The sequence below is a fragment of the Onychomys torridus genome, chromosome 13 (assembly GCF_903995425.1).
Source record: "Onychomys torridus chromosome 13, mOncTor1.1, whole genome shotgun sequence".
Taxonomy (NCBI): Eukaryota; Metazoa; Chordata; class Mammalia; order Rodentia; family Cricetidae; genus Onychomys; species Onychomys torridus.
The window spans coordinates 56,382,796-56,407,335 of NC_050455.1; the positions used below are offsets into that span (position 1 = coordinate 56,382,796).

At 42.8% G+C, this 24,540-nt stretch overlaps 1 protein-coding gene across 6 annotated transcripts in view; it reads left to right on the top strand.

Moving 5' to 3' along the window:
* Positions 1 to 24,540, top strand: part of Ldlrad4 (low density lipoprotein receptor class A domain containing 4) — a 346,280-nt gene that overhangs the window by 71,438 nt on the left and 250,302 nt on the right. The gene's annotated exons all lie outside the window — the stretch shown is intronic.

A 24,540-nucleotide genomic window follows, 5' to 3' on the forward strand; every position in this document is an offset into this window, starting at 1 on the left:
ATAAATAATAAGTCTCTTGGCGGTACATGTCAGTTACGTTCACACCACGACTGTGATGGCTTGATGCTGATTTGGCTCATAGTTTTGCCAGCATCTGCCCTTACTTTATGGAGGGATGCTCAAAGTTCTAATATGTAATAACTGTGCAGCTCAGGTTTTACATGGGGTTCAGTATGAGTGGAGAGAAGCATGCCTGTATGTGGTATAAGTCATGTTCCAGCTTGTTAATTGGATGTTTATGTTAGGAAAAATGCTAATAATTAATATGAACTTCCTGTAACTGAGAATAACAAATGAAAGGCCAGTTAAAGAAATGCTGATAACATTGAAATAGAGAAAAATAAGTTTAAATGTTGCATCAAAAGAGGCAGAGTTTAAATCTAATACACCTGTTGACTAGTTTGAATTATTATTATTATTTTTTAAATAAAATCTCATGTAGACCTACAAGCCATCAGGTAAATGACCAGTCACTATTGTCAGAATCCCCCAAGTAATTGCTCCATGAAGAGTGTAGGATGGGAAAATCAATCTATATGTGTTAGGGATTTCTGTCCAGCTGCAGCTCAGTTGTGCTGAACCATTGGCACTGCTGTAGAGAGATATAATATTGAAGGGACTGGATGCTTTCTTGCTAAACTTTGGTGCCCAGTCCTCTAGGGATGGAGTATTTTTCTCCTACTTGAAGGATCACATGATGTTAGGGCATCATGGGAGAGGTTCACTGTATTCTGGAGTTTATTTTGGGCATGCAATTCCCCTCTCTGCCCTAGGAAGTGGCCATAAGTTCATTCGATTTCATTTCACATTGAGTATGAGCCTTCCATTCAGTGGAGCCTTCTGAATTGTAAAAGAGCAGGACACAGCCCAAGTTCTGGTTTCTAAAAGCCCCAAATGCCTAGAGATTTGAAGGTAACTGTTCAAATTGCTGAAGACTCTATCCACTACTGTAAGTAGTCTAATGTGGGCAAATGTGGGTGGGGCTGCATCCCTGGGGGAAGACCTGCCGCCTGCCTATCTGTGTATACCTGGGAGGTAGCCATTGTCTCCCCTTTACCGGTGGCACATCCATTCTTTCCACTCATTGCCACCAGAGGAGATGACTTTGTTTCCTCATTCTCTGTGACCTGTGATTTCAGGTCTCTGATCTTAAAGGTAGAAGGAGCTGGTCATTCCTGTCTGTTCCCATAGAAAAGTGTTAACACTTTGTACCCCAAGAAAGGTTAGCTTGCAGGTGGTTTAAACGTTTGAAGCAACCTTCTCTACCTTATCCTTTGTTAGTGTAGGATACTAAGCAGTCTTCCAAGTATTTCTATACATTATTTTGGGAAAACCAAGCCCGAAATCCTCAGAATTTCTGTTTGACCAGAACTGGAGGTTTGTTTCATCCATTGATCGCTTTGGGGTTCTTTATTCTTATACTGGAAAGTGTACATTCTCTCTTTCATAAAGATGCAAATTCAAGTTGTCTCAAGATTGCTTTATTGTTCACTATCAGATGTGCTACCTCTTTATTTTTTGGTGGCAACAATGCATCTAATGATCTATCATAATAAGAAATCAAATAGTGGGCACCATTTTCTAAACGGTGAGTATGTCAAAATGGAAGGTCTTTGATGAACTGTTTACTTACTATCAGATCTTTGCTTCAGTGATTGTAGGAATAAGAAGATGTGTAGGGTACCATGATACCCATCCTTGTCAGCACCCATGAGCAGATCTGGAGACCTTATTCTGCATCTTGGCTTCCTGAGGAGAAGTCCCTCCCAGGGCCCCTTCGAGCCGTTCTGTTATGACACATAGGGAAATGAAATTCCTGAGGCTGAGTAAATGTTAGGAATTTTCTGTTTACAGGCAATAAAAAGTTAAGTGAAACGGAAGCAAACTGTCAGGACTGGTAGGAGTTTGGGCCTCTGAGTCACAGCAAAGTAGCCCCTTGAGAGAGTGTCTGCACAGTTGTGTACAATTGCACTCTGCTCAGTCAATGTTGGCAGACATCTGCACACTTTCCCTACCGAGGCTCAATCTGTAGTGCTCCATAAAACCAAATGAGGAAACCAGCAACCCCTTTGCTACCAAGATGGCCATCCGAAGAGAAGACCAACTGTTAGTTCTAACACACCAACTATGCAGTCACTAAGTAACTGATTCAGTGAATAATTATCAAATCCGTATTGGTTGACAGCATTAATGATTGAATGGTATGGTTGAAGGGACTGAGGTACAGAGGGCTGTGATGTTCCACACATGGGTGTGTAGCATGTTAGTCCAGCTATGAGGAGCCAGGTGGAATTTTTGCTAACTTTTTTTTTTTTAACCTCATTATAGATTCGTCTCCTATTCTCCTTTATTAAAGAACCATGCAGACTGGCCTGGAATTTAGAAACCGCTTGGGCTGAGGAGATGTGGCTCAGTAGGTAAAGACACGTGCTGCAAAACGTTCTGACTCAAGTTCGATTCCTGGAACCCACATGGTGGAAGGAGAGAACAGGCTCTTGCAAGTTCTTCTCTGATTTCTCCATGGGTGACGTGGCGTGCGTGCCGCTTCTCCTATACAAATCAACATATAAGTATTTTTTAAAAAATGAGAAAGGAGAGCTGGAGAGATGGCTCAGTGGCTAAGAGAACTGGCTGCTCTTCTAGAGGACCCAGGTTTGGTTCCTAGCACCCATATGGCTGCTCAGTTGTCTGTTATTACAGGTATATGGGGTCCAGTGCCCTCTGCCAGCTTCCATAGTCATTGCATGCACATGTGTGCAGGAAAAACACTCAGATGCATAAAACAAAAATAAATCTAAAAAAAAATCTAAAAAGAAAAAGGGAAACAACCTAATATTAACAGGCTGACAGGAGTAAAGGTTTATTTCTTCATCACATTACATACCTACCACACAGGTTGGAAAAGGTGTTCAACCATCCTGTTACTCCAGGAGACAGGCTAATTGAAAGCTAATAGAGACTCCATCTCTGCCCATAGCTCCAGGGTTTCTAAAAGTTGGGGAGGGAACTCTGGCGAGTCAATAATTCAAGGCTCTGGCCCAAAGCTGAAGGGTTTTAACCATGTAGCCCCATCTGATATGTGTCATCTTGGGGGTTCCATCCTCTGTGTGCCTGTCGGTGACTGCACTGGTTAACCGTCTTCCATTCCTTTTTCCCTTTCTCTCTTGTTGTTTTCCTTCCATTGTCCCCCTTCTGCTTTTAGTTTTTTGAGGTCGGGTTTTGCAGTGTACCCTAAGCTGGCCTGGAGCTATAGAGTACAGGCTGCTCTTGAACCCGTAATCTTCCTATCTGAGCCTCCCCATTGGTAGATAACAGGTCTGCATCATGCCTGCTCTCCTGTTGTTTTGTTCTCCTAAGAAATAACAAAAAAAGAATACTTTTATTATAATGAAAGTAATGGAAAACACACATGCAATTTTGCTTATTTATATTGTAATTTTGATTATAAGTAGTATTTTATTAATTCACATTTAAAAAATTCAGTTATGTAAATGAGTGCTCTATTTGCATGCATGCCTGCATAACAGAAAAGGACATCAGATCTCATTATAGATGGTTGTGAGCCACCATGTGGTTGCTGGGAATTGAACTCAGGACCTCTGGAAAAACAGCCGTTTAAACACTTAACCACTGAGCCATCTCTGCAACCCTTAATTCACACTCTTAACAATAAAATGAAGGGCTGGGGGGTGGTGGCGCATACCTTTAATCCCAGCACTCGGGAGGCAGGGCCAGGCGGATCTCTGTGAGTTCGAGGCCAGCCTGGGCTACCAAGTGAGTTCCAGGAAAGGCACAAAGCTATACAGGGAAACCCTGTCTCGAAAAACCACCGCCACCACTACCACCACCAACAAAACCAAAAAACAAAAAACAATAAAATGAAAAAAAAAAATTGGGAAGCTAAAGGGTAAAAGTCACCCATTATTCCACCATTTTCCTCTTTTTGCATTTGTTTTCAGAATTTTCCATTTTAAAAAACACGCACTTCTTGCAAGGTTGTTATTATATGGTTATGAGAAAATGGTGAGTGTCAGAGGCAGGAGACTCAGGCTTGCTCTTTAGACCTACCATTTACTCATTATGTGGTTCTGGAAAGGGCCTTCACTTCTCTGCCTTTTCTTCATCTGCTGTGAGAGATAACAGCTTCTTCAAAGGCTGAGAGAACTCTAGTTCACAAACATGTCAGGTCCTATGTGTTCTATTATCACGCATCATTTGTTGGTATATATTCTTACCTGTGTATTTGTAACTTTGCTTCGTGGCATGAAAAGAATTACTACCTTCTCTGACAAGAGGAATCCTGAGTTGTAGTTGCTTCTGTGGGTGAACATTCATGAAAGGGCAAGTGTTGAGACTAAGGCTTCTACATCTACCTGTGTTTATCTGGAGCTCACACAACTCCATCTCCTGGCTCAGTTGCTGGCCCTTCCTGACCTCGGAATTGTACTTGGACCAACAACAGCTGGTCACAGAACATGTGGCCTCTTCTATTGCCTGAAAAGTCCTTGATCCTGAGGAATTCCATCCTCCTCAACGGTAGGTCTGTGGAGAGCCCTGCTGGAAGGTTCTAGCACTTCGTGCAGATGTAGCCTGCAGAGGCACAGAAGAGTGCACAGTCCAGAGGGAGGCAGCCTCTAGCCATAATCCCACCGGCCCCTTCCCATCTGTAACCTCACTCCAGCCATGAGGCCAACCTCCAAAGGAACAGCAGATGCTATAGTAAGGACTGGAATAAGGGACACTGTTCTGTTGGTCTGTGTCAGGGACAGGACACGTATGGGAGCATCTATGACCTCTAGTCTGAAGGGAGGGTTGTGTGGTATTGGTGTGTACTATGATCAGCTCCCTTCCTCTGGAGCCTGTTCTGGGCAGATACCTATACCTCTATCTTGTTCACTTGGTGGGATGAGTGTGTGTGAGGATGAGCTGCTGTGAGTTGAGGACTTCATCGACAGCAGGATGAGGGCATCTGATATCTTTACACTATCTGTATTAGACAGCACTGTTGTTCTGTGTTTGTGAGTGTGATCCCCATTTTATTCCTTAATAAATAAGTCAGTCTTCTTACAAGGCGTCCGTGGATTTCTGTCATCACACCACTATCCAAGGATTCCTTGGTTTCATGAACAGTGAACAGAATCATTAAAGAGGATGTAGTGCGGTGATTCTCAACCTACCTAACCCTGCGACTCTTTAATGCAGTTCCTCATGTTGTGATGACTCCCAACCATAACATTATTTTCATTACTACTTCATAACTGCCATTTTGCTACTCTTATGAATCATAATGTAAATGTCTGTGTTTTCTGATGGTCTTAGGTGAGCCCTGTGAAAGGCTCATTTGACCCCCAAAGGGGTCACGACCCACAGGTTGGGAACTGCTGATGTAGTGAATGTTCATGGGGCAAAGTCCAGCTGGTAAAAACCTCTGTTTAGAGACTGACTCTGAGTTTTATTTCAAAGTCTGAACAGGCACCTCTGAGGATCAGAGATATAAGTGTGGTGACCCAGCAGCTGGCAAGCCAGTTCACACTCTAAAACATGCTGGTAGCTTCATGGGTGGCTTGCCTTTCAGTATCTCTGAATTCTCTGTGCTTTGTAGCTTTAGGAATATTTATATCTTTTCCATTTTTGTGTCCTCATCACTTTCCATGTGCTGGGCAGAGTGGGAGATGGTGGCTTTACATTCCTCTAGGCAACTGAAGAGGAAGGTGGGCCCAGAAGCTGGCTAGGGTGTTCAGAAGAGCTTCATTTGAGGAGGTAGAAAAAATATTTGCTAGTCACCCAGGCTTATTAATGATGCCTATATTCTCTCTCTCTCTCTCTCTCTCTCTCTCTCTCTCTCTTTCTCATGAAGATTCTTAATATGCTGTCAGCATGTTAGAAGCTGAATTCTGTAATGAAAAAACACCTTCGTGTTATTTAGCCCAGAATTTTCCAAACTTATCCATCCAAGAACAGTCTTTCCCCCATACTCTCATTAATCCCAGAAGAGCTTGTGGTACCCCAGATGACCATGAGGGGGTTTCTCTGTGGAATATTCTAGAATGTGAGATCTGGGCATGTGGCGATGGAGAATAAATTGGGCCATATTTAGAAGGATTGAGGACTAAATTGGACATGGGTTATTTGTAAGCAAGGCGAAGACTCCAAATTCTGTCCCTAAGCTTATAGTCCACAGTGTATCATTGGTACAAACAGAAACCTTGGGTGAGGGGTGAGATAGTCATCTTGTTAGCTGAACTCAGACATACAGAAAAATGTTCATCTTGTTGTTAGGGAACCAGGGCAGTGGTAAAATATAACCATGTTTTTGTTTTATTCATGTGTGCTCTCATTTCAACCCTTACACATTCTAAGTTAGCTAATTTTCTCCTTCCCTCCCTCCATCCCTTCCTCCCTCCCTCCTTCCTATTGGGATATACATAAGCACATGCACACACACGTGTAGAGGAAGACTTCAGGTGTCTTCCTCAATCATTCTCCATTTTCTTTTTTGACATAGGGTCCTCTCACTGAACATGGAGGTCTTCAATTCAGCTAGCCTGGCTGGCCAGCAAGCCTCAGGAATCCCTCCATCTTTGCCTTCCCAGGGCTGGGACTACACTACAGGGATGTATCACTATGCCTAGTTTTTATGTGTCTACTGGGGACCTGAGCTCTGGTCCTCATGCTTGCCCGGCAAGCACTTTACTGACCGAAACCTCATCTTCTTAGCTCCTCATACTAAGTGTGTCTAGGTAAGATTCTTTCTTACACCTGCAATGCTTCCTCAGCACCATTTCTAATCTTTTCATTTATGAAAAATGGATGGTGATGCTCAAGATAACTTGTAGGAACTCAATTTTTTCTGTTCCATTTCTCAGTGGGGTCTGAGTTAGATAGAACAGAGGACAGGCAGCATGAAGTCCCTTCACACTTGCATGTTTGAGGATGCTGGTGGACATATCCAGTCACCACTATTACCACTGGTCTCTTTTCTCGTGGTTATCTGTGTCCCAATCCTCAAAGTTTCCTCTCTCTCTCTCTCTCTCTCTCTCTCTCTCTCTCTCTCTCCTCCCTCTCTCTCATCTGTCTCATATAGATGTGATTATGTTTAGAAGCTGAAACATGTGAGTAAATAAGATGCATTTGCTCAACCCTTGAATAAAGACTGTAGTTATTTTAACAACAACAACAACAACAGAAATCCTGCAGTCTTCAGCTATTTCTGGATAAGACTGGTAATTAGCATGCCATGTGTAATTCATTGCTGGCTCTGGCTGCTTATTTTCTTGTTCCAATGCAGCCTAATTTAGGGGACTGGATTTATTTCACTTGGAAATGTGATTTTGTGGAGACCTCTAAAATGTCATCGTGAGATTAATGGTTTTCTGTAGCCAGAGTTTGCCAAGCCTGGTGTTTGAAGCTCAATTATTAGTTTTCAGCAGCTCTATGGTGGGGAGTAACAGCTTGCTAGGATGATATTTAGTTTCAGATGAAACTGTTAAAAGCAACTGCCACAAGAAGGATTGCTAGTACCTGAAGAGGGAGAAATGAAGGAAGAACGGGTTGATTTGAGGTGGGTTAATCCCACAGCATTTCTCTGATTTTGGTGTTGCTCATGGGAGACAGTTTACATTATTATTATCACTAATGGATGTATTAACTGACATGCAAACATTTACTGATCTATTAGAGGCCAAAGGCACACGTGTGCCTTTTCTGAAATGGATGTTGCCTCTAGTGAAAGAAGGCTCTTTGTAGTGGTCCAGTGAGGAGTCCTGAGGCTGCTCAGCTCTGTGGGGACTCCTGACATGTTCTCCCAATGCAGGGCAATAAGAGGAAACTATGCACATAGTCTTTCTGGTTTCGAGTGTGGGGACATAAATTGAAAACCTGGCCATGGTACAAAAGGAAAGCATTCCGTTTTGTTTTTTTGTTTTTTTGTTTTTTTTTTGAGACAGGTTCCTCTGTGTAACCCTGTCTGTCCTAAAACTCGCTCTGTAGACAAGGCTGGCCTCAAACTCAACAGAGATCCACCTGCCTCTGCCTCCTGAGTCCTGGGATTAAAGGCATGCGGCACCACCGCCCGGCTTGCATTTGTTTCTTTATTTCTAGAAAGATGTATTGTGGTTGTCAGTCCTTAAGGAGTTGACTAATTTTCTGGATTTTTCCAGCAACTCATTGGCCCCAGTCTTGCCGATGGAGCAAGCTTAGGAAGGGCAAGATGCAACAAGTGGAGAATGTGTTTGACTGCTTGCCATACATACACTGATGATGCTGGGCCAGCCCAGGTATTACTCACATCCTGGTGTCTTTTCTTCTTCTTCTTCTTCTTCTTCTTCTTCTTCTTCTTCTTCTTCTTCTTCTTCTTCTTCTCCTCCTCCTCCTCCTCCTCCTCCTCCTCCTCCTCCTCCTTCTTCTTCTTCTTTTGTTTTTGTTTTTTTGAGACAGGGTTTCCCTGTGTAGCTTTGCGCCTTTCCTGGAACTCACTTGGTAGCCCAGGCTGACCTCGAACTCACAGAGATCTGTCTGCCTCTGTCTCCTGAGTGCTGGGATTAAAGGTGTGCGCCACCACTGTCCTGCGTCTTTTCTTTCCATACCCATTGAAGGGAAGTAGATCAACTTTGCTCTCTGAATACTGCTTTTTTTTTTTTTTTAAAGGGAAAGAAATGTATTTTCTAATATCTGAGCTATATCTTGTAGTGTCCCTCGGCCTTCCAAAACATAGAAAAGAATCTAAAGAAAAACAAAAAAACAAAAATGAATGCATGGGACACACATGTATTGTAAAACAGAGCTCTTATGCATGGGACACACATGTATTATATCTCTTGATTGAAGGAGTCAGATGCGCAGCAGATTCTAGTAGTAAGTGAATTACAATAGTCCAATTGATCCATAATATACAACGGTGACACCCCATTCAGCTGGAAGAAACCAGATTGTCTCTTGTCCCATTTCCATACTGGTAGGTAGGGTCACCTCTTCAGCATGAGGAATGATGAGCGACAGGATGTGGAATTGGCATAGGCAGTTTGGGGTAGAAATGCCCCGAGAAAGTGATCTCTTTCTTGTCTGAAAGCTAGAAATGTTCCTGGACTCCTTGTAGCTTTGTCCTTGCCAGAGACCAGAGATGTAGGAATTGTTTGGAGGCTTTGCTCTATTATTTGGTTCCTAAATTTTTTTTTCTTTTTAATTAATTAATTTACCTATTTTATACCTGTGAGTGATTTGTGTGTGCGTGCGTGCGTGCGTGCGTGTGTGCGTGTGTGTACCATGTTTGGACCTGATGCCTTTGAAGGTCAGAAGAGGGCTTCATATCCTCTGAGCCTGGAGTTAGTTAGGAGCTACCATGTGGGTGCTGGGAATTGAACCAGGGTCTTTTATAAGAGCAGCAAGTGCTCTTAGCTGCTGAGCCAACTCTCCAGCCCTTCAGGGTTACCTCTCCAGAGGCAGGGATGTTAGAGTAACACTAAAGGGCCCCAAGAGAATAGAGTCTCTAGCCTGGGCAGAGACCTCATTCAGTTGGGTGGGTCAATCATTTGTCCAAAGAGTACCCTCAGGAAGGAGGGATCACCCCCAGGAAGGTAGATGTAACTTAAGCCATGCTGAAGAGATAGAAGAGAATGAGATACTGTACCGTTCCTTCCCAGAATTCTTGTCAACTAGTGTTGTAGTTTACGAGGCCCTATAAATTAGCCATGTATTTCCTAATTGTGCTTTCTTTTTGCTGGCCCACTATGCTTCTGACCATCATGCTGGCTTAAACAAACAAACAAACAAACAAACAAACAAACATGGCTTCTTTTGCTCCTTTCTTCTCCATTGGGATCTTCTGGGTAATTGTTGAGATTTACTGCTTGCCTCTTTGTGTGTGTGTGTGTGTGTGTGTGTTTACTCTAATAAAGTGTTTTTCCAACTTCCATTTGTGTCTATTCTTAAATTTTATTAACAAGAGTTAGACTCTCAAGAGGCGATCCCAATTTTCCTGGTATCGTCTGGCGACCAGGAAGGGACTCCCCAAAATTTCTGGTAACAAAAAGGCTAAGAATGCTGTCAGCCAGCATCTGTGGCTTCCAGTAGAGACTTCTCCACTTTGCCCCTTGTCTAGCTGATGTTTCTGCCACTGTGCTTTAAAAGTGCCTTGATTCATTACTTCTTTTTCCTCTATTGCTAAGTGGGGAAGTATCTGGGAGGAACTGGGTGAGGGGAAAGATTATGATTGAAGCCGGGTGGTGGCTCACGCTTTTTAATCCCAGCATTTGGGAGCAGATCTCTGTGAGTTCAAGGCCAGCCTGGGCTACCAAGTGAGTTCCAGGAAAGGCGCAAAGCTACACAGGGAAACCCTGTTTCGAAAAACCAAAAAAAAAAAAAGATTGAAATATATTATATACAATTAAAAAATACAAATAAGTCGTGAAACTGTTATCACGTTGAAACGTGGTATTTGGGGATGACCTGAATCCATGTTCCTGGGCCATGGATGCTCATATTTAGCTCTAGAATAAACTATCTCTTATTAACCCCACCCTGCCCGCAAAGGACACAGTGTTAAGAAGGAATTAGATTAGATTGATTGCACAGAGCTCAAGCAGTTATGCAAATACTGTGGATTGAGGTGTTGTAGGACCATGTAGTTTGTTGCCAAGGAAAGTCATTTCTGGAATCTTTTAGGCAAAGTAAGATGCAGTGGAAGAATTCAGGCACAATAGTTCTGTGTCATATAAGGGTCAATGAAGGATCCTTAAAATCTAGTGTTTTGGGGATGGGGAGCCATCTTGTCTTCTTCCTTCACCCTAGTGCTACAGGCATGAATTCTAATTGATCTTAATAATAAAAACCTGGAGTCAGATATCGGGGTAAATGCTGAAAGATCTGAAAAGTAAAGAAGCTAGCCAAGTCACCTCTTACCTCTATGAAATCCTCAGACCAAAAGGGGATGAGCTCCGGTCTCCTCCCGCCTTACATTCCTCTCTCTGCCCAGCCACATCACTTTCCCTCCTCTTTAGTGCTGGATTAAAGTTATGTGCCTCCCAAGTACCGGGATCAAAGGTATGAGACCCCAAGTGTTGGGATTAAAGTTGTGTGCCACCACTGCCTGGCCTCTATGGCTAACTTGTGGCTAGCCCCATACCCTTATCTCCAGGCAAGCTTTATTTGTTAAAGCACAAACAAAATATCACCACACATGCCTATGGTGGCTTCTAGGCTTTTCCACTCTGGTCCAGCCTTCCTCACTGTCACCACGGAGTTGGACCTTAGATGTGCTGGATGTCTGGTTCCTTGTCATCTTGGTCTGAAATGATTAGATGGGTAAGGTGGGCAAGAGGAGGTGAGGAAGTTGACTTTTAAAGGCGATCTGAGCAGGCAGTTGATCTGAACCATTAGGGTGTATTCTGAAGGTTATGAAACTGCTCAGTGCTGGTGTCAGGTCCGTGTCTGGACACTGGGTCTGGCTTGGCCATTATAGCTGTGTCTCAGGCGGTTTCCAGGATACAGGCTTACCCAGGCTGACAGTGGGGTGTTGTCTGCTTGTACAGCACAGGCTATGTGTCAGACCACCCGGGAAAACTGTTGCAAGTAACAGATTCAACAACCACTTTCACGTTTTTAAACCCAGTGGCTTAAGCCCGTTTCGTATCTGGTAGGTGGTCCCAGGATTACTTTAGTGCGGCCTTAGGAACGTTTGTTTCAGGTAGGTCTATTGTTTCAGTTTCTATGCTATTCTACTTCCTGAAACCACTCATCACGAGAGCAGAGTTGAGAACGTAGAATGCCAACCTCTGCTCTGAGAGATGATGCTATTGATCCTTTAAGGTTTGGGAACCTGAAAGATACAGGAGACAAAGGAAGCAGCTAAGAGAGAGCGACTCTTTGACCTTTGCCTCTCGCTGTAGATGTAGAGTCTGGGAAGGAGACTAGATGTCATGGCATCATCATTATTTATTATTATTATTATTATTATTATTATGTTGTTGTTGTTGTTGTTGTTGTTGTTGTTGTTTAGGTAATGCTGTCACATAGCTCAAAATAAACCCACTTATTAAGAAGTGCTCATTTGGAAGACCATGGCTATCCTTTTCTTCCTTTCAACTGGTCCTGCACCATGCTTTTAATGTTTAGTATGTTTTGGAGACTGTTCTGTGTTTAACACATCAAAAGGCCCCTTGCTTCCTGTGGTGGTTTGAATAAGCAATGTCCTCAATAAGCTAGGATATTTGAACCCTTGGTTTCTAGTTGCTGGCACTATTTGGGGGTTTAGGTAGTGCAGCCTGACTGTAGGAAGTATGTCTTTTGGGGCAGACTTGGAGTGAGACCTAACATATAGCCTCACCCTACAACCAGTTTGCTCCCTGTGCTTCTTGCTTGCCTGTGAACCATCTGCTTCCTGTTCCCACAGAAAGCCATGCCTGCTGTTTGTGGCTGTGCCTCCATGCCATGATGGACTCTTAATCTCCCTGGAACTGAGAGCCCCAGGAAAATCTTTCTTCCATAGGTTGCCCTGGTCATAGTGTTTTATCACAGCAGCAGCAAAGTAACTAATACGTACACCTAACTTTTCCCATTTATGTCTGTAACTGAATAAGTCAGTCCTCTGTAAATGAAAATTTGGTTTATTTGCAAATTTTGGTTTTTAAAATTAAAGTGAATTGCATATTTCATTTCAGTTAATTTCAAGTCACAAATGTTTAAGTATAGCTTTAGAATAAACTTCCAGAATTGGAATTATTAAGTCCAGAGTATATGCTTGTATAGTTTGGCTGATAATGTGAAGTTGCCTTCTCTGGGTTTTTTTCCCAGTTCTCTCTGGGGCACAGTGTCTCACTCTGCAGCCCTGACTGACCTGGTACTCTGTAGACCAGATTGATCTCAAACTCGGAGGCTCATCTGCATCTGCTTCCTGAGTGCTGGGAGTAAAGTCAAGCGCCACCATGCCTGGTCAGTTACAGCTCTCTCTCTCTCTCTCTCTTTTTTTTTTTTTTTCTCTCAAGACAGGGTTTCTCTATAGCTTTGGAGGCTGTCCTGGAACTCGCTTTGTAGGCCAGGCTGGCCTTGAACTCACAGAGATCCACCTGCCTCTGCCTCCCGAGTGCTGGGATTACAGGCGTGCGCCACCACCGCCCGGCCAGTTACAGCACTCTTAATAATTATATATTGATAATCATATATTAAAAATGTTGATGATTACACACTAAAGGTGCTGAAAAACTTAAGGAGTAATAGCTTCTCTTTTGAAATGGAAAATAATCTTTCTTAGAGGTTTTTAGGAAATTAGGTTTAGTTGATTGCTGAATGAGACACCAGCTGTGCTTGCTGTCTTAGGAAGCATTTACCATGACTTGGGAGCTAGGCTTAGAGTGTGGTCTGAGACCCATGCCAAGTGATCCACACAGGCGTTTCTCACTGCAAAGCACTTGGTGGTCACATACCTGCCTTTCTGAAAGGGATGTGTTGAAGTCTGTTCTTTTACCTGTTTTCACTTGGTATTATTCTTGGAAGCTGTGGCGATACTATCTCAATGTGCTTGTTTATAAGCAGTGGCTATTTTAGCAGTCAGCCTTTTAAGCAAATACAATGACCAAGTAACTGAAGGAACTTAGGGGGAAACCTTGAATTTCTCTCAAAGAGAAGTGGTGTGCACAATTGAATTCTGTGCACAGATAAATTTTTCTTACTTAGTTGCTGTTTACACATGTGTCGAGACTAAACCCATGGTTTATCAACTTTTAGGTCTTTCTTTTCCTTCCTTCATGATTACCTCCTCCATTGTGTACAGTTTCCTTGTGTCTTCTCTTCAATTCTCTGACAAGCATGACATTTTAATATACTTTCTTCTTGAGAGTCACCAGGCTATCTAAGAATGAGCTTTGGGGTGGGGTAAGGGGGTGGTAGTGCATGGAGTGGGTATTGTCCCCTTGTGACTGAAGCCATGCAGCCTTCATCCCGTAGCATCTACCTTCTTCAGTTTATTATGTCACTGAGCTCGAAACAGTTGATAGCATAATGTGACCCTTCAACCAGGCACCGGAACAAGTCCTGGAGCAGGGCGAATGGTAAGATGATAGAAGTTAGGACCTGAAGACTGCAGGTCTCTTCTTTTAGGATCAGAGCTGTGCTGGTTATATTGTGTTGACTTAACACAAGCTCGAGAGACATCTGGGAAGAGGCAACCTCAACTGAGAAAGGACTTTCATCAGATTGGTCCATAAACAAATCTGTGGGGGCATTTTCTTGATTCACAATTGATATGGAAGGGCCCAGCCCACAGTTGGTGCCACTGAAGAGCCTGTGGTCCTGGATTATATAAGAAAGCAAACTGCAAGCCAGTAAGCAGCATTCCTCCATGGGCTCTGTTTCTGTTTCTGCCTCCAGCCAGGTTCTTGTCCTGATTTCCCTCAGTGATGGACTGTTCCATGGAAGTGTAAGCCAAATCAACCTCTTTGTCTCCAAGTTGCTTTGGTTATGGTATTTTATTATAGCAACAGAAAGTGACCAAGCACAAAAGCCCAAAGGAGAGCTATTAGTAGTACTGCTTTAGTGTGCATTCCGATAAAGTAGAAAAGGAGGACTGTATTCAGTGTGGTGACACACAAAAGTGAGAGCGTGCAACCTGTGCCCTTGGGCTCTCCAGGATAGTGTGGTACAAGAGGGCGCTGGCACTCCTGTGGGATAGTGTGGGAACTTCAGAGCAGCCAGCTTGTAGAGTCCCCTGAAGAGGTGTGGCGGGCCAGTCTTAGCTGGCTGGCTCCTTTCGCATCCACAGACCTCTTCTTCTTCCTCTTCTTCCTCTTCTTCTTCTTCCTCTTCTTCTTCCTCTTCTTCTTCTTCCTCTTCTTCTTCTTCCTCTTCTTCTTCCTCTTCTTCTTCCTCTTCTTCTTCCTCTTCTTCTTCCTCTTCTTCTTCCTCTTCTTCTTCCTCTTCTTCTTCCTCTTCTTCTTCTTCCTCTTCTTCTTCCTCTTCTTCTTCCTCTTCTTCTTCCTCTTCTTCGACCTTCACTCCTCCTCTCCCAGTGTGAGCTTTCTGAACTGCGTTTGCTCGTTCCTTCTGGAATAACAGCTTCCAGATGGGCTTGCTCTTCAGTTCAGCTTGGTTTGGCATGTTTTAGTCTGTGTCATTTGCAGTGTGTAGTCAAAAAAAATTTAACTACAATTTTAACAAATTTTCTTGTTTTAAAATTTTATCTAGAAGATTTCCCAGATTTAGACTTCCATTAAAGAAATGATTTCTTAGATTGGAAAGTATAGGTTCTGGAAACAGTTCTGCCCCTTACCATTTTGTGATTGTAGTCAAGATTTAAAATTCAGTTCCCTCCTCTGAACTGTTGGGAGAAGGACACTTTTCTCCCTCAAAGGGTTGCTATAAGGATGAGAAGTTAGAATAAATTAGGCTGTTACTGGGGAGGACATAGGATTGATAGGACTTTTCTTATTTTATATTTCAAATACATTCATCCAATCAATTGAACTGTTTCCAGCCCCCTCCCTACTTCTGAATGTGTAAGAAACAGATGACTTCGGGGAAGCCAGCTAGCACACAGCAGGGGGAATTCTCCCAAAGGACAGCCAGGTGCAGTGGGCAGAGGGAACTGGGAGGGCTTCTAACCATTCAGACATGCCCTGTCAGGATTCTAAGTGCAGCGAAAGAATGTGAGTTCAGGTCACTTCAATCTCGGGGGTGAACCCACTTTCCCCAGTGGCAAACCGTCATTTAAAACACTCACCCACCGCCCAGAGCTTTAGAACCCTCCAGACCGCCACCCCAGGCAGGCTGTCTTGCAAGGATGTAGAGCTCTTCTTTCTGTACCTTGTATTTTCAGTGGGAAGACTAGCTCCCGCTGAGGGATGGCTTCTTAATGGTCTCAACTGTTTGCCTTTCCCTCCCAGTTTGAAGGACTTTGAGGAAAATGGCGGTTTCCACTTTTCCCCTCATTGCCCACAAAACATGTACCTGCTCCTCCCGCGTGCAAGTCGAGCACAGAGAGCGTTGCCAAGCAAGTGTGCGCAGTGTGTGGCCTTCTCTTTCCTTTGACTGATAGTGTCATATTTTTGGTTGAGGAGAGGAGTTTGTTGCATGCATTTTTGAAGCCAGACTAGAAGGGGAGTAGAGGGAAGCATTATTTTATTGTTGTACCGGCTAGTCTTTTGTTAACTTGACACCAGCTTGAGTCACTAGGAGGAAAGCTCCTGAGGAATTATCTCCATCAGATTTGCCTGTAGGCAAGTCTGTGAAGGCATTTTCTTGGTTAATGGTTGATGTGGGAGGGCTCTGTCCACTGTGTGTCTTGCTGCCCCAGGACAGGTAGTCCTGGGTCAGTAAAAAAGGAGGCTGAGCAAGCCATGGACAAGGAACCAGCCATAGTATTCTTACACAGCCTCTGCTTCATCAGTTCCTGCCTCCATGGTCCTGATTCAGTCCCTGCCCTGAGTTCCCTCAGTGACAACTGTGGCCTGAGGGGTATGAGATAAATAAACCCTTTCTTTCTCAGGGAGCTTTTGGTCAAGATGTTTATCACAGCAACAGAAAGCTAACTAGGGCCCTTGTAAATGTGATGCTGCTAAAATATGCATCCATTAAGCCCCTGCTTTAGTGGTAGATGCTGCACCCCACCCAAGTCAGTGTTTAAATTGCTTTTAAATCGTTAGTGTCAAGAAACAACACAGTCATTCTGGAGATGAATTTGGGAATCAGTAGGATTTGGAGGAAATATCTCCCTACAGTGTAGGATGGTTTTGACGTATTTCCTAATGGCCAAGGGTTTCTCAGTAGCTGTGTGATAGATCAGTGAGTTTATGATGATAATGATAGATGACTGAAGGTGTAGCTCAGGGCTTGACATGCACAAGGCCCTGGGTTCAGTACACAACACTAAATACATAGTTTTTTTTTTTTTTCCCCAAAGGACAGTTTGCTATAATGAAGTGGAATATTTTATGAATTAAAGGTAGCCAGGATATATGAGTTTTTCTGGAAAATTTGTTAACTAATGCTTTTAAAACAATCATTTATGTATGTATGTGTACATGACATGTGTGTACACAACACAGTGCATGTGTAGAGGTAAAAGGACAGCTTTTAGGGGTTCTCTCCGTCTTCCACAGGGGTTGCAGGAACTGAGCTCAGGCTTGGCAAGTGACTTGACCTGCTGAGCCATCTTGTTGCCCCCTTTTATTAATGCTTTTGTGTTGTAAGTTTAAAACAACTTGTGATGTGGTTGTTATCTCAGTATGCATGTGTGTAAAAATGACTTAATTATAAAGACTGACACTAAAATACAGTTGGAAAATCCTTAGCTAGAGTTAGTCAATAATCCTCATTGAACTGGGGCGTTTTTTAAATATTTGGGTGCTAGCTCAGAGTAGCAAGATGAATCATGAAATCACCTGTTGATGCCTTCTCAGGAGGTTTGGTTTCTGTATCTAATGAGACAGTTCTCAGCTAGATGGTTTGAACAACTCACTTGCTTTATACCAGCAAAGCTGCCACAGTTTCCAGGTGCACAGAGGGGCGGGGGCATCTCCTTGGACATCTGCACTGCTGTCTTGGAAGAGGAAAACACCTCTCCTTTCCAGTGATGAAGTTCCACTAGGGTGTGAGAGTTACTGATAGGCCGATGATGTTAGAATTCCTAGTCACTCCCCCATGACTGTGCATGTGCTGGCAAGGTGCTTCATCTTCCCAGGGCCTTACATCCTACATGAGCCATGCCACATAACTTGCTCGTAGCATGATCACGTATGCTGCATATGTGTGGTGTAGCTACAGAAGCCCATGTGCACATGTGTGGGGGAGAATCTATAAAAGTGAGTTCCACATATCCCTCCTCTTTCTGTATGATCTTTCCATAGACCTAAACACCCCCTTCTATTTCCTCCTCTTAATAAACTCTTATAGTGGGCTTTGTTGTACTTCCTGGCTTTTCTTGCATGTTAAACAGCGCCGCTTAATGAATAGCATTGCGCCACTTAATAAATAACAAATGAACCTTCAGAACTCCAGATCGGAAACATCTTGGTCTTCTACAACTCTCCCTGCCCCCAAGGCCATCTTTGCCATCTCATGCTTGCATATGTAGAAGGGTGGGCTCACCAGTATAGGAAATAGTAGTTCTGGGACAATGAGCCAGGGAGAGGGGCTTGTGTGTGTCCAAAGCTTTGTGTGAAGACATGCAGATAGTTCTGTTCCCCTCCTCATTGTTCTCACAGGTGGGTGGGAGAGGCAGCTACCCCTTTGGGGTTGTATGTCCAATATCTTGCATGTCAGATACTTACATCATGATTCATAACAGCAGCAAAATTACAATTAAAAAGTAGCAATGAAATAATTTTATGGTTGGGATCACCACCACATGAGGAGCTGTATTAAAGGGTCACAGCATTAGGAAGATTGAGAACCACTGCTCTCCAGCTGAGATACTTTCCTAATTGGACAGAATCGGTTTAGGTTCATACTTGTTTTTTTTTTTTTTTTTTTGTCCTTGTTTGCAAGCTGTGTATGAATGTGGACAGGAAATGCATTGAAAGTTCCTTCATTGTACATCCCTCCTCCATCATCGTCAAGGTTCCCCTCTCCTTCACTGCTTTAAGAACTTCAAGATTAGTGTCATGTCTGCTTTCCTGTCTCTGAACTTTGAAGACCTCACCTGCCTTGTCAATGGGATTGATGGAGGACTGTTTAATCTAGTGGTGTTGACTATTAATGGGCTCTGACAAGTTCTCACTTTAATAGTGGCCAGCTCAGGCTGTGGCAGTTTGGGGCTTAAGACAATCCAGTGACTTGTGTTTTCCAGATTTCTTTCTATGTCTTGACCTTATTTCGATCACTTCTATTTTTCTTTGGAATCCTCTAGCACACACTTGTCCTCTTAGGTGAAGGTTCGTGAATGTATTGGTCATACTGGTGGCCTCAAGGACCAAGGGTGTTAGGGGAACCAATGTGTGTACTAGTTTGCTTAGAAGTTGACAAAGTTGTCAAGGCCTTAGTAGTAATATTATTAAAACTATCATTTCATAGGTGGGGAAACTTAATTTGTTTAAAGTAACAAGAATGATGACACACTAATATGATCTTTGTTGACTAAAAAGACATCTGAATAGTTCAGAAGTCAGAGGAGTCTGGGTGCCTTAGGCTGTAATTCCAGTACAAGGAGGCTGAGGCAGATACATACATAAATGATTGTTTTAAAAGCATTAGTTAACAAATTTTCTAGAAAAACTCATATATCCTGGCTACCTTTAATTCATAAAATATTCCACTTCATTATAGCAAACTGTCCTTTGGGAAAAAAGTACTGAACCCAGGGCCTTGTGCATGTCAAGCCCTGAGCTACACCTTCAGTCATCTATCATTATCATCATAAACTCACTGATCTATCACACAGCTACTGAGAAACCCTTGGCCATTAGGAAATACGTCAAAACCATCCTACACTGTAGGGAGATATTTCCTCCAAATCCTACTGATTCCCAAATTCATCTCCAGAATGACTGTGTTGTTTCTTGACACTAACAATTTAAAAGCAATTTAAACACTGACTTGGGTGGGGTGCAGCATCTACCACTAAAGCAGGGGCTTAATGGATGCATATTTTAGCAGCATCACATTTACAAGGGCCTTAGTTAGCTTTCTGTTGCTGTGATAAACATCTTGACCAAAAGCTCCCTGAGAAAGAAAGGGTTTATTTATCTCATACCCCTCAGGCCACAGTTGTCACTGAGGGAACTCAGGGCAGGGACTGAACGTTCCAAACTGAGCCAATCCCTCTAGGATGTACTCTGGACTTCCTCTCCTGCTTTCTAAAGTTCCTTATTTTATTTTAATGTTGGCGTTAGAATTACCAGGCATCATTTACCTCTTCTGATAGCTACTTTTCAGCTCTTAGTCCCTGGAGACTCTGGCAGACCATGACGGGATGTTCCTACCATCTTCCTAGCCTGCATGTCTCACATTTCCATTTTCTGAAAGACTTCATGCCTTTTTTGTGTTGCTTTTATATCCTACCTTGATATGCTGGCTAGTTTTATGTCAGCTACAAGGTATAGTCATCAGAGGGGAGGGAGCCTTCATTGAGAAAATGCCTTCGTAAGATCAGGCTGTAGGCAAGCCTGTGGGATGTTTTCATAGTGATTGATGGGGGACAGTCCAGCCCAATGTGAATGGTGCCATTCCTGGGCTGGTGGTCCTGGGTTGTATAGGAAAGCAGGGTGAGCAAGCTAGGAAGCGGCACCCCTCTGTGGCCTCTGCATCAGCTCCTGCTTCTAGATTCCAGCCTTGTTTGAGTTCTTATCTTGACTTCCTTCAGTGATAAACTATGATCTGGAAGTGTAAGCTGAATAAACCCTTTCCTCCCCACCTTGGCTTCCGATCCTGATGTTTCATCACAGCAGTAGAAACCCTAAGACAGCTGATGAGTGTTTGTTTTTCTTCTTCGTGATTGGGTGGTGGAGGAAGCAAGGTAACCCAGAGCTGAAAGAGGACACAGAGGAACTACTCAGAGATGGATATGCCAGTGTGGGAAATCTGCAGAACAGCAACATTATGTAGGCAATGATATATTTTGCCACATTTTCTAGAAGGGTTAGATAGTTGGCTTATTTTGGGAATACACTTGAGTACTTGGTCTCTGTCCTCTGGAAGTGAGGTTCTGCTTATGGTCAGAATTTAAAGATGAGAGTTAGGGAAGTGGGAGAAGCCCTGGAAACTTAGGATGCACACATTGATCTGCTCTTGACTAGGTCTGGTGGTGTAGATGGATTTGCCGGGTGAGTGATGTGAAGTTGTCTGGGGCAACTGGGAATGTGGAACAGGTAGGGCTCAGGGAGAAAGCTTTCCTGTAAGAGAAAGGCAAGGTGTGCACCAAGGAACTCAGGAGTGGGAGTTGCCAAATGTAAGTGGATCAAAGTCCAGGAAATCACAAGGACATGGATGCGGATGGACCATGTGGGAAGAATCTGGCTGATATTTGGGATAATGGGATGTTGCTTATCTGGGCTGTTATATCAGCTGCTATTTAAGTAAGTGCCTTTAAGGGCTTTTAGAGTAGCTTCTAAGAAAACAAAAGTTATATGGATAGAGGAGAGTCCTCAGAGATGAAAGTGATAATAATTCAATTCACCATGGAAGTATTTCTGCTTTTAACTAGAGTAGAATAGTTTACATGCTAATATTTCCACAAAGAAAATTGGCAAAGCCAGATAAAGTTAAGAAAAAAAAAGTGGTGTCAGGTACTTGAGGGACCAGGATTTTGACAAGGGAAGCGTAACAACGGATGTTAATCTTCTATGATATTTTACTCTCTAGGTATTCTCTTAGGAGACTTGAAAAAAGATAAACAAAGAAACCAGATAGAAAGTACCTTCTAGCTGGGCTGTGGTGGCGCACGCCTTTAATCCCAGCACTCGGGAGGCAGAGCCAGGTGGATCTCTGTGAGTTTGAGGCCAGCCTGGGCTACCCAGTGAGTTCCAGGAAAGGAGCAAAGCTACACAGGGAAACTCTGTCTGGAGAAAAAAAAAAAAGCCTAAAAGTTTTAACCAGGCTTAATTCCTGGTTTTCATACCTTATATACCTTTCTGCTTTCTGATATCACTTCCTGGGATTTTAAGGCATAAGTCACCAATGCCTGGCTGTTTCCAGTGTGGCTTTGAACTCACAGAGATCCAGATGGATCTCTGCTTCCAGAAGGCTAGGATTAAAGGTGTGAGTGTCACCATTTTCTGGCCTCTATGTCTGTCTAGTGGATGTTCTGTTCTCTGACCCCAGATAAATTTAAAAAGAAAGTACCTTCTAAAAACCTGGGACCATAGCTAGAGCTTTAGGTAGAATGCCATGTTGAGAGACAAAACTAGGTTTTAGTCATGAATGCACTGTTATGAGCTCAGTTTTAAGACACAAAGAGAAAATCGTTTGTAAAAGCAAAGAAGCTAAGTTGGCAGTAGCAAGAATTTGGGATCCAAACTTGAAGTACAAGGCCCATACATACCCCAGGATTCCTGTGAAGGCCTGGTCCCAAGCTAGAAAAGAGTTAAATTTAGCCGAGAGAACCTTCACCAAAGACCAGAATTCAGGTACTTAACTGATGGCACTGTGTCCACAGCCCCTCTGCTCATCTCTTAAAGTCACCGAGCTAATAATCCCTGAGCATCTGTGGTAACATCTAGTCTGTTGTCTCTATACTTGAAGGAATTTTAAGATGTGTCTGAAAGCTCACAGTTTGCTCAACTATGTTAAGTATTGTGAAGAACTATTCTAATGAGTTCTAGTGTAGAATATTACTAGGAAATATGAAGCCTCTTTAACACATTTCCCTCTTACAGATCACTTAATTTCCTTTTCTTTTTACCTAGATGCCCCAGAAGTTGTTCTTCACATTTTAAGCCCTATCGAGTGGTGATATTGACCTATAATCCCATCTATTCTGGAGGCTGAGGCAGAAAGGTTACATATTTGAGGCATGCCTGGGCTACAAAGTGATTTCGAGGCTAGCCTGGACAATTCAGTGAGATGCTATCTTCAAATCAAAAGCTTCTACAAAGAGAGTACAGGGCTGTAGCTCCTTGGTAGAGTGCTCGCCTCGCATTCATGACCCCTTGGGTTTGGTCTCTGCTGCTGAAAGGAAGACACGGCAAATTCACAAGCTCAGTTTTGCTAGGACACACTTGGTAGCTTCGGGTCAGTCACATGTAGGGTTCCAGCATGCTTTTAGTATGTAGATTTAAGTCTCTTGGTTCAGGAAGTATTTCTTCAATAGTAGACTTAAATATATTTTTTTAATTTCCATTGTTCATTGTTACCTTTTAGGTGTATATATATAACTGTGATTCCTAAAAGGTAACAATGAAAAATGTTATATATAATGTATATACACTTGTATGTATATATATATGTATATATATGTATATGTATGTATATATGTATATGTGTGTGTGTGTGTGTGTGTGTGTGTGTGTGTGTGTGTGTGTTGAATCACATTTACCATTCTTCAAAATTATAACTTGGGGGTGGTAGTTAGGGCTATCCCTTAGTAATAGAGTACTCCCCTAGAATGTGTGAGACCCTGGTAGAAACATAATCTATCATTCTAGCTTAGTTCAGTTCCATTTCTTTATTCTCAGCATTTCTACCATACTTTTGTTTCCTGTATATCTATTCTATGTCCATTTAGAATTTGTCTTTTTTTTTTCTATGACATTTATGTGCCTAAAATTTTTTCTAGTCCATGTTTTCTTCTCTTTCTTAACAATTTTCCCTTGGATCTTATATTTACCCTTGGTCTTATTAATCTTATTACTGTTTATCTCTCCCATCTGCCTCTCTTTCCTCCCTCCCGCCCTCTGCCCTTTCTCTTCTGCTCCATCGTCCCCCTTGACAGTGGTTGCCTCTGAAATTTCTAAAAATTGTGCCACATCATTTGTTCATGACTCTGATCTCATGGCAATAAGATGAGGAGTATTTTCGTCTATTGGCCAGCCAGCCTTTTTCTTTCACATTTATTTTTTGAATAACTTTATTTTTAAGATTTATTCCTTTGTGTTTATGCATATGTACTTTCCTGAGTTTGTATATACCAAATGTATGCCTGGTGCCCTCAGAGGCTGGGAGATGATGTCAGATTCCTGGGGACTGGAGTTACAGGTGGTTGCGATTTGCCTGATGGAGGCGCTGGGATCTGAACCCAGGTCCTCTGCAAGATCAGCGTGCACTGTTAACTGCTGAGCCATCTCTCTAGTTCCTCATAGAATATGTTTTTAAATTTATATGTGTGTATAGATGTTCATATGTATTATGAGCAGGGCCATGGGCACATATGTGTGGAGGTTAGACGTTGATGTCAAGTGTCCTCCTCAGTCATTGTCTACTGTCTTTTTTCAAGAGGTCGTGTGGGTTGGAGAGAACTCTGAGTAACTTGCCAGTCTTTACAGCCTAGGTAAGCCTCCCTGTTCCTGGGCATTAGCAAGAGGGCTGTTTCCTGCCAGCCTAGTTTATCTGAGTCCTTTGAATGGATTTTTCTCTTTGTATTCCTTGAAGCTATGTAGGTCTTGAGGCCACGGCCACCAGCTCTGCTCACCCCAGCTCTTTGCTGTGTCCTGGGAATGTGTTTAGGCGTATGTGTTCTGCTGGCGGTGTGGAGCGTCTTTAGTACTGGGCACAGTAAAGATGAGTTATTCGGTCAAAGCAGCTTTGATGTTGGTAATTTGTCATGACTATTGATGGGTCTAGTTGGCAAGTTAGTGTAGCAGAAAAGTTTTAAACTGTCCTTTGGTAAAAATAATAACTTAAGTCCATTGTACACACTTAGGATATTCTCAAATAATTGCTAAATATATATTGAAAGCCTTGTTTTCTTTCTTCTCCCTTCCATGTGTCTTATCTCCTGGCTTCTCCCACCTTCTGCCCAGCCCTCCCTGTCTTCTGACCCTTCTCCCTTCACTTCTGTGACATAGAATCTGTGGTCAACTCTCTTCTTTTTTGTAACTTATCTGAAGGTGGGTGGTTTCAGATCATTGATTGTTCTCTCTCTCTCTCTCTCCCCATTTTAGAATGGTACCTACTAATTTATGT